General features: G+C 38.8%; 1 protein-coding gene across 2 annotated transcripts in view; it reads left to right on the top strand.

Moving 5' to 3' along the window:
* Positions 1–14,575, top strand: part of Rnf150 (ring finger protein 150) — a 263,628-nt gene that overhangs the window by 65,331 nt on the left and 183,722 nt on the right. The window lies entirely within an intron of this gene.

The raw sequence follows: 14,575 nt of genomic DNA, 5'->3' as shown, positions 1-14,575 counted from the left end.
TCATTTTTCTTTTGTCTTCCAAGGCTGGACTCTAGAGTGATGGATTCAGGATTTGCTTTCATGTATTTTGATAGCTGTTGGAGTGGTTAGAATCAGTATCATTTCCCTCTCAAAGGCTTCTAGATAGGGGGAGAAATATAAGTTTTGTGTTTTGCTTTCACATTGCATGGTACCTTGGGCATAATAGAGTTTTATTGCTTTCATTTCTTGTGTGTGTTCCTTTATGTGCACCATACTAAAGAATTCTTGTCAAAGTAAAAGGACAATCTCAGATGTTGGTCCTCACCTTCCACTTTTCCTGAGACAGGCTCTCTTGTTCATTGCTGTACACAGCAGAGTGCCTCGCCTATGATCTCTGAGGATTCTTCTGTCTCCACCTCCCATCTCACCTTAGGAACTCTGGGCTGACAGACATGTCCTGCCACGTTCAGTTTTATGTAGGTTCTGAGAATCCAGACTCAGGTCCTCATGTTTGCATAGCAAGTGCTTGACCCATTGAGCTATCCCTTTAGTCCCTTGCTTTCATTTTTAATAAACTTTGATCTGCCCAATTCTTTAAACATTAAATCAAAAGCTAGCTCAGCTTATTTAGGGGCAAGTCTTTATTCCAACTTTCATAATTTATCTGATTTATTCCCTTTCCTTAAATTTTAATAGGTTTCAAAATCCATGAAGGTTTTAGAAACAATTCCTTCAATTTTGAAACTTGGCTTATTTATAGTCATTGCAGTAGAGTTTGTAGAGCTTGCTTAATTTAATTCTTTTTATGTGTTGACAGAAATTGCTATTATTATTTACTTTGCTAATGGCTTACTGAAGGTATAATAAAATATTTTAAATGCTAGATTTTTTATGAGTTTATTATTCTATATATGTTTTTCTAGGTTATTGTCACTGTGATCTCAGGCAGAGTATGCCCACATGGACCAGGCTTCCTTTGGAGCACTTTAAAAATTTAGCAACATTTTTGTTTGATAAGCTGTAATTAATTTTCTCTAGCACAAGTCAGATTTCTGTTTTGGTGAATTTGTTGGCATTTTCTTCCTTCTGTGCATTGTGTTCGTGTTCCCCATCTTTTGTAGGATCAGTACTGCATTTTGCTTATTGTGAGTCATACTGGACTTAAATAGCACATACCACTAGTCCAAACCTTTTCAAGTAACATCTGCTGCTTCCGTGTAAGAGTCTCAGGCAAATTGTCTCAGTGTCTGTTATGGATGAAGCTAACATCTCCAGAATTCTACATGTATAATTGATAGTAAATAGAAACTTTAACAAATGATTTCCTTTTAATTGTGTGTGTGTGTGTGTGTGACTATGAACCTGTGAATGCAGGCACCTTTGGATGCCAGAAAAAGGTGTTAGAGCCCTTGGATCTGTAGTTACAGGCAATTGTGAGCCACCAAGCTTGGATACCAGGAACCAAAGTTGGGTCTTCTGCAGTAGCAGCACACTCTTACCCTCTGAGCCGTCTCTCCAGCCTGTAAATACAAACGTTTAAAATGTTAGAAAAAAATTACTCCTAAAAAAGAGGAGGAGGAGGAGGAAGAGGAGGAGGAAGATGGGGAGGAGAAGGAGGAAGGACTGTAGAATTATAGAGTTATGGAGAAGTAGGTCCTGAGTAAAACCAGTAAACTTCTGGTAAAAACACATTCTCTTAGGGAAAAAAAAATATGTGATGTGATGTGTGTGTGTGTGTGTGTGTGTGTTTGTGTGTGTGTTTATGGTTGAAAACACAAACAAATCAGCAAGAGAAGAGCCAATTCGATGACTCATTATAATCAGTAAACAATTTCTTTGAGCATAATATATTTAGATTTTGTGGAAGTGGTGGCAAAATCCAACCATTAAAATGTGTGTCCTAAATAGATCAGAGGATGAAATACTAAGGAGTTTCTAAGGAAAAAGTGACTTGAGAATGTGTATGTCTCTTCACCTGTATTGTTTAAAGTGGACAGAGTAAATGAACAAGGCACAGGATACAGGGGAGGGCAAAATATTGTTTACTGGTGCTTTCAAAACATTGTAGAGAACTTTAAGGTGAGATTACAGTCCTCTCTGGATGCTGTATGCAGTCCTGTTTTCTAAAATCTACTAGTTCCTGACAGGAAGGAGGAAGTTAATATTGTCATTCGCAAGCCAGCCATTCATTCCACACAGTCATCACGTTTGGACTCTGCCAGGCACTGAGAACTCAGATCCCATAAAGACACACTTAGTGCTTTCAAGACACTCACAGTCTAGCGATATACAGGGCAGGGGAGATTGCAGCAGATCAGAAACCTCATGGTCAACATTTATTAGTATGTGCTAAAGAGTTCATTGATAACATATTCTTCATCCTTACAACGATCTTAGGAAGTGGTTATTGGTATTTCTCCATTTTAGTACAAGGAAACCGAGTCTTGAGACAGTTTAGTAGCTCACCAAGTGACATAGCTGCTAACATTTCTGAACTGAGACAGGCAACAGTCTGACATCAGTTCACACCATTGCATTGTTTTGGCTAGAAAGAGTGCATGGAGGCCGGAGGAGAGGGCTCAGTTGGTAATGTGTTTGCCTCACAAGCACAAAGGACTTGAGCTTGATCCCCAGAACCCAATACATACCATTCTTGTCACATTCTTGTAATCCCAGTGCTGGGGAGGAAGACAGAACAGGGCTCACAGGACAGATAGCATCTCCTTATTTGAGAACTCTAGGCCAGTGAGAGACTCCATCTCAAAAATATAAGGTGGACAATGTACCTGAGGAATAACAACGGAGCTTATGATCTGGCCTCCTCATACGTGTACATGTGTGCTCATGAAGCTTCACATGTATACATATGTGCACTCACCACCAACACACACACACACACACACACACACACACACACGCACACACAGAAGAGAGTGGTGTGCAGCTATCCATCATGATGTCAGTGACTATGTACTTCCTAAAATGCGTTTTCAGTGTATTTGGTGGAGAATAGCAGATCAGAATCCAGGAGTATACTTTCAGTATTAACAAACTGCCCCAAATTCAAATTATTTGTTCCAGAATGATAAGATTACTAATAAAGTTTTTTTTTTCTTCTTGCCCTCCTCCGTCCCCTCTTTACTCCTCTTCCTCTTCTTCTGTTTCTCTTTAACAATTTTTCTTCTCCTCCCAATATCTTTCCCCTTTTGTATATTTGTCAAATATTTACAGTTAATATGTGTTAATTTTAAGAGCAAGATGTATATTATTAAAGTTTCTTTTAAGAACACATTTCCTATATGTACAAAAATGAACTTGCTATTTAGTCATCTTGATACAAATGTGTTAATTTAGTAAATCGGGATCAGAACACACATTGTGCATACACTCTTCATTGGGGATTTGTATGGTTGCTTTTTGTACACACTGGGTTTGTCAGATGGCTCACAGCATCCTTCCCAGATATCTTAGATTCATATTGTTGGTTTAAAACTAGTCGTTTCAGTTTTATTAAGGTGTGATGGTGCTGTGATTAGTTAGGAGAAAATGACTTTGAAGTTCATGGCCTTGCAGCCTAGACTTTCCATCCATCACATCACCTGAGGAAAGTGCTTTGGTGTTGTGTCCAGTGCTTTGGTGTGACCTGGGGCCTGGGATATGCTCTTGGGTGGGATATCATAACTGTTGATCTCTTGCCCAGAGTTCTTGTGTGTGACGCTCAGGTGGGCAGATGCCAGAACAGAGGATCAAGCAAAGGAATTTCCCTTCTATGTGAAAGAGATGAGAAGTTGTGAGGACACAGAAGTCCCCTGGGAAAGTAGTGGGGTGGATCCACAGGAAAGAGTCCTGCTGAGGAGGAGCTAAGGTGGAGGGCTCTGCAGGAACCAAGGTTCTCCTATGAGGTGTGTGAGCACTGTGTATTTTAAAAGAACAGGGACATATTGACCAACTCAGTTGTTTTTTCAGGATCTTTTCTAATGTTAAAGCTCATCACAGAAAGCAAATAAAACCTGATATACCTAATTATGTCCATGAGAGCTATTTGCTTTGTGAATTTTCGAAAACAACCTGAATGCTGACAGATGTCTTTGTGTTTCTCAGCATGTTACAGACAATCTTCAAGAATTATCACAATAAATCTTAGAACTGTATTACAACTGCTTTCTAAAGACAGTTAAATGATATCCTTCATCATTTGTCCCATCTTACTCATGAAGGGCAGCAATAATCAGCTCGCTTTGCAGCTGTGGTCATGTCTGTGTGGCTAGCAGCACCTACCTGTTATTCCTGGCTCAAAAGAGCCAGTCCGTATGGCTGTAAATTAGATAGCTTTCTTTAATCTCAGAGCGTCTGACTGGGTAAGGCGCTCCTTTCACCTCTTCTTACTCTTGGCAACAACACTGGTGCCTGTGATATATTGATTTTCCTAGCACAGGGCTGGGAATGTGGCTCAGTAGTACAGCGCTTGACTAGCAGGTGCAAGGCCTTGGATTTCATCCCCAGAACTGACATAAAAATAATGAACTACAAATTTCACATTGGCAGACAGAACTTTTTCTGTTGTTGGTAAGGTTCTTATAATAAGCTAATAAAAGTAACAGCTGCATCATCAATCCTGTATTTTAAATAAATTCAATAAAGACTAAAACATTGCACTGATCTGGGCAAACACATTTGGTCAAAAAGATGATGTTATCTTTTTTAAGGGTGATGTTTTCCAAACAGTGAAGTTTTAAAGAAGATTTCAGACAGCTGGGCAGCCAGGCATGTTTATAAAACCTAAGTAGCTTAGTCACCTAAGAAAATGCAACATTTTTCAACATCTTTATATTTTTGGAAGCCAAACTAAAGTGGCAGTTGTTGCAATCACAGTTTCTAATGAAATTTTCTTTTGGTAAGTACAGTGGTGACACATTTAATTGTAGACAAATCAAGTCAATTATAATAATGTAATAAGGAAGAAGTCAGTTTTAACCTCTGTATTAAAAAATAGTCACAGAGAATCTTTTTTGGTATAGTATATCATACATAATTGTACACATAAATACACATACTTTTAACTATATAATATAATTTTATGTATAATTTATAATTAAATAAATATACTTTCTTAAAAATAAGAATTGAAGTTTATAGAATGCCTGCCACCACATGCCAGGCTTTATTGTAAATGTCTTCTGTGACAACTGAGTCCCCAAAGCCAAAATTGGATACAATGAGATGTAATATGTTCCCTATGAGATAGATGCTACCTTTATTATGCTTTTATAGATGACAAAACGGAAACATAGAACACTTTAATAACTTGACCAAAACTCACTTCTCATACTTGGAGACTCTTGATTTAGCTCAACTTTCATTTTTATATGCTTACAATATTATGGATCATGGAGTTTTAAAAATCCAAGTATACAGTTTATATGACTGAATTTTCCTTTTTTAAAACCTACACTGTGTCTGTTGTAATTAAATGGATAAATGAAGAAAAATGAAGGCCAGGAGACCCTAAGAAGCTGTGATTCTGCAAGCTAATCCTGAGACTTGGATGCTTGGGGGAAGGGGAGGAAGATAAGAACAGAATGGGTTTTTTGTTGTTGTTGTTGTTTGTTTTTCTTCTCTCTTTCCTATCTTTTACCAAGAACTGGGAGTTCTGTATAGTGGAGGAAAGGAATATAAAGATCTCCTCTTCCTTCCTGTTGTACATTTTCAAAGCATGTTAGGAAGACCTTGGGCAGAGCAGCAAGGAAAGGAGAAACAGCTGGGACTCTTTAAGAGCTTGATGATCCAACAGGACCATCCGTGCTGAATACTCAGCTCTGTCTCAGCAGCCCAGCCTCATCCCCACAGCCTTCTATGGTAAGGGTCTTGGGCAGGTGTTTAGATATTTTGAAATTTATATTAATTATAAATAGTTGTTTTCACAGATATAAGTTTATATCTTCTTTTCAAAAAAAAAGAAACACGTAAAACCCCCACAGTTTCTTATTGTTTATCCAAGGGCTATGTAATAGAATATTTTAAAATAGAAATGTACTATTTTGCCTTTAAAATATATGATTCAATAAAACTAGTTCATGCAGGGAACTGGAGAGATGACTTGGCAGTTAAGAGCACTTGAGTTTGGGTTCCAGCACCCACATCAGATGGCTAAAAAACACCTGTAACTCCCGCTCCAGGGCATCCAACTCCCTCTGGGCTCCGTGGGTTCTAGTACTCATATGGCATTAAGACACATACATGCAAATAAAATTTTTTTAATTTAATTGCCTTAAGAATAGTTTATGCAAAATTTTGGATAAAGAGAATACTTGCTTTCAAGGGATGCTCTGGCCTGTTTTCTGTCTAATCAAGTCCTGGTACAGGGCCATTTACAAAATGCTTCCTTAAGAAACTGTGATTCTTTTCAATATGTACATATATGCCTGAGGTATATGAGTAAAATATTAAGTGTAAATTCTTGGATTATTTTTAAAATAAGCACATTTCCTGCATATCTGAATATTTTTTAAACCAGTGGTAGAAAATCGTCAAGTATCATGCCTTCAAATATGGCCCCTCTTCCATTCTGTCTAGTTCCTTTAAAAAAAAAAAAAGACTTTCATTATCTATTTATTGGACTTTCTCATTTTCAATCCTTTATATTTTAACCTCTTTTGCATATTTTCTACTTCCAAGACTCTCTGCTACATCCTGGGTCATTTCTTCCAGTCCATTCTTCAGTTCACTAATTTTGTGTGAATCTGTGAGTCTGTAGATTTCACTGTAATCAATTTTATATTTGAGTTGCTTTTATGATCAGCCCTAACTACTTTAAGAATTGATATTTTCAGACCATTTTTTATTTCTTTGGGATTGTCCAAAAGTATTAGAAAATTTACTAATATTTAATGAAACAAAATCCATTTTCTCTTAAAACTATCAAATAATTGCACTGAATCTTTCCATCATCCTATTTTTCTACAGATTACTTATAAAAATGACTTTCAAATGTTAGTGATGAAAGGATGTTGGTGGATCCAGATGGTAGGCAGTGTGTGTTTTTCTTGATACTTTCTGAATTAAGTTTTCGAGCACTTTTTATTTTGGTAGTTACACTTTTCTCCTACATTTGTCCTGCTGTTTGCTTATTTTCATGCTTCATTTTATTTTTAAGCATTCCATAGATATTTTTATTTCATATACAAAGTCCTTGTTGTTTGTTATTTCTGCTCACATTCATAGTGAATTTCAGATATAACTAATAGAAAACTGTGAATAAAGGGATTATATAGATGGCTTAATGGTTAAAGTACTTGCCAAGCGAGCATGTGGATCACAGTTTAGATCCCTACCACTCACATAAGAGCTAGTGGGAAGTCCACGTGGGAACACATATGCAATGCCAATACTCTGGAAGCAGAGACAGGGCATCATTAGGGCAGGTTGGCTAGCTAGACTAGCTGAATCTGCAGAGCTCCAAGGTCAGCAAGAACCTGCCTTGGGAAATAAAATGGAAAACCATCCAGGAACAAACACATCCACATCGGAGGCCAACCTCTTATCTCCATATGCATGCATGCACACATGTACATACATCACATGTATGCATACATGTCAGCATGCACATCACACACACATACACCTGCAAAAAAACTGGGGAGAAGTGAAAGGTAGAGGATACTGCTTTTTAAATTATAAAAAGTAAGCTTTTGTACATTTTATACAACAGTTCAAATCAAATTTCGAACCCCATCCATTGCCCCTTCTCCCCGCATTGGACCTCATGTGTTCTGCCATACATGTTAAATCTTAATTCAGACAAGCATTTGGACCATATGTCCTTCGGTGCAAATTCATCCACTGGAGTCTAGTCAGCCTATCTATCTAGAGATTGCTAGTAAGGCCTACTCCCCCTCACCCAGTAGTAATCAGTCTCCAGTAGTTTCCCGACTAGGGCTGACCCACCACCCATTTCCCTTGCTCCACTCTGTGCCCTTGTCTGTTGAGTTGGCATGGGTCCTGTGCTCAATGCCATCACTGCCACAAGTTCACATGTGCAAGCTTCCTGTGGCCTGAAAGTCTCTGCTCCATATGTTCCTGAACCAACCCTGGCTCTTAAAATCTTTCTACCACCTCTTCCCCAATGGTCCCTGAGTCATGGGTGGGAGAGGTTTTTATTGGAGTCCTCTCCAGGTACACACACTCTGCAGACTCTTATTCTTTAAAAGTTGGCCAGTTGTGGCCTTCTGTGTGCATCACACTCTGTTTTATAAGGAAGCTTCACTGGTGAGAGTTGAGGGATGCACAAGTTTTCTCTCTACCCCCTCTTCCACTATGTTCATGAGTTTTAGGTATAGAGGTTCCACTGTAAATATGTCACTTAGAACTGAGCATCTCTCAAATGTATATTCTCTACGTGTGACCAGTTGGGGAATTCTGCAGGAATCTCCATCTGTTGCAAAAAGAAGCTTCTTTGATGAGTGGTACACAGTATACTTGTCTGTAAATAAAAGGATCCATATTTAGCATATGGTAAGAGATTTCATTTGTCTAGAGACATGACAGAGGTAGTATTTTCTCTAGGATCTATGACCTCTCCAATAATGTGTATTTGACTGTGTTATAGTGCCATCCATGAGTTCACTCCCACGGAGAGGGATTTAAGTCCAATTAGATAGTTGTTGATCACCCCCCAGGTAACAGTGCCACGACTGCTCTAATAGAGGTAGTTTGCTGTGCTGCTCACCATGTTTAGTAGGCATTAGGACTGGGTTGGACCACTGATTGATTTTCTCCCTTAGCAGCTTGCATAGTATCCTCCAGAACTTTCAGAGCTAAACTCAGGTAGAAGGCTTCCAGGTCAGTTCCTGATCCATTGCTCCAAGTTCTTTGTCTTCAGCAGTAGGGTCTTACCTTCCAGTTCTGGGAAATAACCAAGAGCTCTGGCAATAGCCTGTGTTATTTTGAGAATCTCTTGGACCACTCTGACCAAACTCTCAAAGGGAATTCGCACCTGTCTGGCATTGTGTTCCTTGCCATATAGCCCCCAGGTATACATATGAACTAATATTCAGGCACCATATGTGAATTTCTCAGGGAGTTTTGAAGGAGACACATGTTCCTCTGGCTTCACTAGCTCCCCAAGATCCATTCATCTCTATTCCCGCCCCCCTTGCATTGGATCTCCCTTCTCCCTTCCCAGTCTAAGTGCCCCCATCATCTCTTCCCTCCCCCCAATTAACACCTGTCTCCTGCTGTGCCCCCCCTCCTGAGTGCCCTCTTCCAACATGGCCCCCTGAATGTCCCTCCCTCCTCCCCTCCCAGTCAAACACTCCCACTCCTCCTACCTCATAACATCTGTTTCCTATTATCCCCCTCTTTGGGATTCTTTTTCCTTTACCTCCATGTTTCTATTCCATTTTCTTGGCTCCTGGTGTTACATCAGGATAGTTACTCATATAAAGGATTGGTGCTTCAATCTGCTAATGAGGGAGAACGTGTATTGCTTGTGTTATTTCATAGTAAAACAGTTTCGTTCCATACATTTACCTGAAAATTTCATAATTTCATCTTTTGTTACTGCTGAGTAGCACTCCGTTGTGTAAATGTACCACATTTTCATTATCCATTCTTCAGTTGAGGGATATTTAGGTTGTTTCCATTTCTTAGCAATTGTGAAGAGAATAGCAACAAATAAAGATGTACAGGTTTCTCTACAGTAGGATGAGTCCTTGGGGTATATGCCAAGGAGTGGTATAAACAAATCATATGGTAGATTCGTTTTTGATTTTTTGAGGTCTCCACACTGTTTTCCATAGTGATTGCACACGTTTGCATTCCCACCAGCAGTGAATGAGCGTTCCCCTTTCTCCACATCCTTGCCAGCATTTGGTACTTTTTGTTCTCCTGATCTTAGCCAGTCTGACTGGGGTAAGATGGAATCCTAAAGTGGTTTTTATCTGCATTTCTCTAATTATTAAGAATGTTGAGCACTTTTAAAGATTTTCTTAGCCATTTTTATTTCTTCCTTTGAGAATTCTCTGTTCAGTTCTATAGCCCATCTTTTCATTGGACCATTTATTTTCTTGTTTCTTTAGTTTTTTGAGTTCTTTGTATATTCTGGATATTAATCCTTTGTCGGATGTGTAGCTAGTAAAGATTTTCTCCCACTCAGTGGTTTCCTCTTCACTTCCTTGGTTGTTTCTTTTGCTGTAGAGAAGCTTTGGGCCTTAATAAGGTCCCACTTATTGAAAATTGACCTTAATGCCTGAGCAGCTAATGTCTGATTTAGAAAGTCCTTTCTTATGTCTGTATGTTGTAGGGTACTGATTATGTTTTCTTTTACTAGTTTCAGAGCTTCATGTTTTATATTGAGGTCTTTGATCCTTTTGGAGTTGATTTTTCTGCAGAGTGAAAGATAAATGTCCAGTTTCATTCTTCTACAGGGGAAAATCCAGTTTTGCCAGCACCATTTGGTGAAGATGCTGTCTTTCCTCCATTGTGTGTTCTTGGCACCTTTGTCAAATATCAGGTGGCTGAAATTGCATGTGTTCATGTTTGAGTCTTCTATTGTGTTCCATTGATCTATGTGTCTATTTTTGTGCCATCACCATGCTGTTTTTATGACTATAGCTCTGTAATATAATCTGATATGCTGTTCCCCCCAGGGTTGTTCTTTTTCCCCAAGATTGCTTTGGCTATTCAGGGCCTTTTGTGATTCCATATGAATTTTATGAAGTTTTTTTTTCTAATTCTGTGAAGTATGTCATGGGTATTTTGATTGGAATTGCATTGAATCTATATATTGCTTTTGGTAGGATGGTCATTTTCACAATATTGATTCGAGCTTGGTAGGTCTTTCCAGTTCCTAGTGTCTTCCTCTATCTCTTACTTTAAAGATTTAAAATTTTCATTGTAGAGATCTTTAATGCCTTTGGTTAGGCTTATTCCAAAATATTTTTGATGTTATGTGAATGGAAAGGTTTCCTTGAATGCTTTTTCTGATTCTTGTTATTTGTATATATGAAGGTTACTACTGATTTTTTTAAGTTGATTTTGTAACCTGAAAGTATTTATTATTTCTAACAATTTTCTGGTGGGAATTTTCGGATCTCTTATGTATACTACATCAGGAGTCAGTGGACTCTATGCCAGGGGATTTAGCTAGTCTGGGTTAGGAAGATAGCCAGGGATCTGAGGTAGAAGAATTAGAGTGGGCCTGGATCCAAGGGTAGCAGAGGACAGGGTGGGGGTGAAGTAGGTTGGAGGTGTTGAGGTTCCACAGGAATGGAATAGAGACATGGTGGGTGAGACCTGACTTACAAGAGTCCTAGGTGGACCAATCTGTCAGGCAGGTCAGGAGCCACTAGAAGATGGGGGTGGGGAACACCTGAGGAGGGACTTAGCAAGCTATACTAGGGGGTTTAGCTAGTGTGGGTTAGGAAACTAGTACAGGGATCAGATACAGAGGAATTAGAGTGGCCCTGAATGCAAGGGACAGAGTGGGGGTAGAGTAGGTTGGAGGTGTTGAGGCTGCAGAGGAGTAGAATAAAGTTGCTTTTTTAATTTTTAAAGTTTGTGTTCATTCATTCCTTTATTCTCTCTCTCTCTCTTTCTGTGTGTGTGTGTGTGTGTGTGTGTGTGTGTGTGTGTGTGTAAGGCACAAGTGTGGAGGTCAGTGTACAACTTGCAGGAGTTGGCTCTTTTCTTCTACATGTGAACCCGGGCAATTGGACTGAAGTCACCAGACTTGGCAGCAAGTGCCTTTACCCATTGAGTCCTCTCTCTGTCCTGTTGAGGATATTTTTGTGTTTTTCACTGGGACTTGTTGATTTGGACCACTTCAGCCCACTCAGCATCTCAAGCTGCATCCAGGAATCACTAGCCAGCCCCTGCAACCTTGGTACCGCCCTTGTCCCAGTCTCTCACTGTGGCCTTAATAATAGTGTTTGCTCTCAGGCAGACGTTCAGCAATACAATTATACCCTTTAATTCTAGATGTTTTTTTGTTTGAGAAGACCCTTCAGAGCATCTATTATAAGTCACCACGCTACAGAAAGTAGAACTATATGTCATTATAGAACTTTGACATCCAATTTCCCTTCACGCAGAATGAAATAGCAAACCTTAAGAAAACAGCGGACGCTGACTATGCCATGTCATGAAGTCAGATGGAGCTAATCTGCCACCATGGAGACAAAGGCTCATGCAGTAGAGGCCCAAGGGCCTCAGAGCCTATCTTGCTTTCATTCTGAGTCTTCTTGCTTCTGTTATAGAGGCTTCTCAGAATGACTGGTACCAAAGAGTATGGGAACCTGAAGATAGGTCACTGTATGTGATTACTGCGTGTGACCAAGTGAAATCATGAAGTTCTCAGAATTGGTTCTGTAGTCCTGATGACTTGACTTTGTTAATATCCCTGATTACCTTTATCAAAATACATCAATACTCCTTCTAAAACATTTGTATCACCAAATACTGAACTAAAACCTATAATCAAACTTATTTCTATTTAAAAATTTACTGTTAAGTTTTTATACAAGTATACATACACACACGTGTAGGTGTGTGTATGTGTGTGTGCATGTCTGTGTGTATGTGTGTGTGTGTGTGTGTGTGTGTGTGTGCGTGTGTGTGTGGTATGTTGGGCACATTCTCCCCCATACCACTTACTTTCTCTTTACTAATGTTCTTTAGTGATGATAATGGTGATTTTTTTTCCTGGTATTTAGTTTTATTTCTTAATTTTTACATTTATTTATTTATTTATTTAGGTAGGAGACATGTCCTGGTTTGTGTGTGTGTGTGTGTGGAGGTGAGAAGACAACTTTTGGGCATCAATTTTCTCCTTCCAGCATCTGGGGTCCAGGAATCAAACTCAGGTTCTCAGGCATACTCCTTACCCACCAAGCCATCTCGCCAGTTGTGCATTTTTAAAATAAGAGCATTTTGGAGCATACTGCAGAGCTTTTATCCCCAATCTTGTTCTTCATTATCACATTTGCTTTAGCAGTTTATCAGTATTATGTGTGATTTACGGTTTCAAGTTGATGTGTGCACTCACCTCAGTCTTTTATTATATTAGTACCTAATACAGTTCACAGCTACACCTTGCTCATATTTCTCAGTATCAGATACTTCTTGTTTATTAGATTTACCCATCTACAGATCCACTAGTAAATCTCTCCTGAGCCATTTATTCATAGAGAATGGATTGCTTCTCATGCCTTTACCATCAGCACATTAACTTTATAAGAGGAACTAAGGGTTTGGGAAAAGATATGTCTTGGCATTCAGCTTTACTCTGTTAAAAAGCCAATTTCTAGTGTGTTAAAGCCTTATGAAGTTATGGGCATTTTTAGAACTAAAGTGTACTTATCATAAATCACCCTGCAGGGTAATTCCCACAATTTCCTTATAATAGTATAGCCTCTCATGCCTGCCTTAATAGATAGAGAGTAAAGGGAAATAAAAATGAGTATACATCTTAGCCCAGTTTTCTCACACTTTTGAATTCGTTCTGAAGAAATAGTCCAACACCATTTACAATACAAATTAAAAAATCTTAGGCAAATTGATGCCTATTGAGATATTTTCTGTCATAGAAAAAAAAGGACACTTCTTAAATGACTGCTGTTTATTAAATAAAGAGGCAACAACTTGACAAACTGTTATAGACATGTAAGTTAATGGTGTTGTAGAAACCCCGAGGGACATTTTTTATGCAAACTACGTAAACAAACTAGATAATGGAGCATAGTGTTTGTGCAATCATACCATGACAGATCTATGGATGGATAGAAGTAGATTAGACAGGAAATCATAGAAAGGAACTATATTGCTTTGGGAATTAAAGGTAGCTTTATTCATATGAAATATTTTTCTTAAATGTTGTTATGTGGTTTTCACAGCAAATGTGTGATTTTTAAAAAGAACGAGGAAAGAATGGTGGGGATAAATATAGACTGTCTCAGTTGCCTCACAGGGCAGTGCTGAGGTTTTCTCACTCTCTGGTGAGAAAGTTTTCAGTGTGATGTTAGAGGGGCCACAGGTTAAACATATTCTTTGGAAGAGACAAAGTGTTTGGAAGGGTCAGGTCTAACAGAGAAAGTTGTTTTCTTTTTCATTCCTGCTCACAGGCTTCATCTCTGTTCATGGTCAGCCCCCCAGAACCAATTTCTCTTTGTTCTTGAACCCTTTCTATAGGTTCACGTCAGCCAGGGAAACTGATACCCAGGCTTCACTCATGGTGATGACTTCCGTGATGTGTTTCTTGTCTTGCTAAACAATTTCTTTCTGTTTAGCAATTTATTCCACCAATTATTCATACTCGCTTGTCCTCTTTTGAGATGCTCTAAAATTACTCTGTGTGGCCTCACCCTGCACCACTGTATCACACCCTTCCCATGTTTTAAATATCCAGTTTTATTCCTATTTTTCCTAATATTCATTCAAACTTGCTTGAATTTGGGTGTAAATACTTGCAATGATTCTTCACTGGTACTTGTTGGCCAGATAGTGTTAGAGTCTACATTGAATTTTGATGTGCATACTTGTGTTAACTTCTGCTGATTCCTCAGTATCACTTATTGATTGGGACAGTTCTGTAGTTGGATGTTGAATGCCTCACCAGAGG

This window comes from Nannospalax galili, unplaced genomic scaffold (genome assembly GCF_000622305.1).
Source record: "Nannospalax galili isolate Female #2095 unplaced genomic scaffold, S.galili_v1.0 scaffold359, whole genome shotgun sequence".
NCBI lineage: Eukaryota > Metazoa > Chordata > Mammalia > Rodentia > Spalacidae > Nannospalax > Nannospalax galili.
Note: the sequence above shows the minus strand (reverse complement) of the source record. Positions and strands in the feature narration are given on the sequence as shown.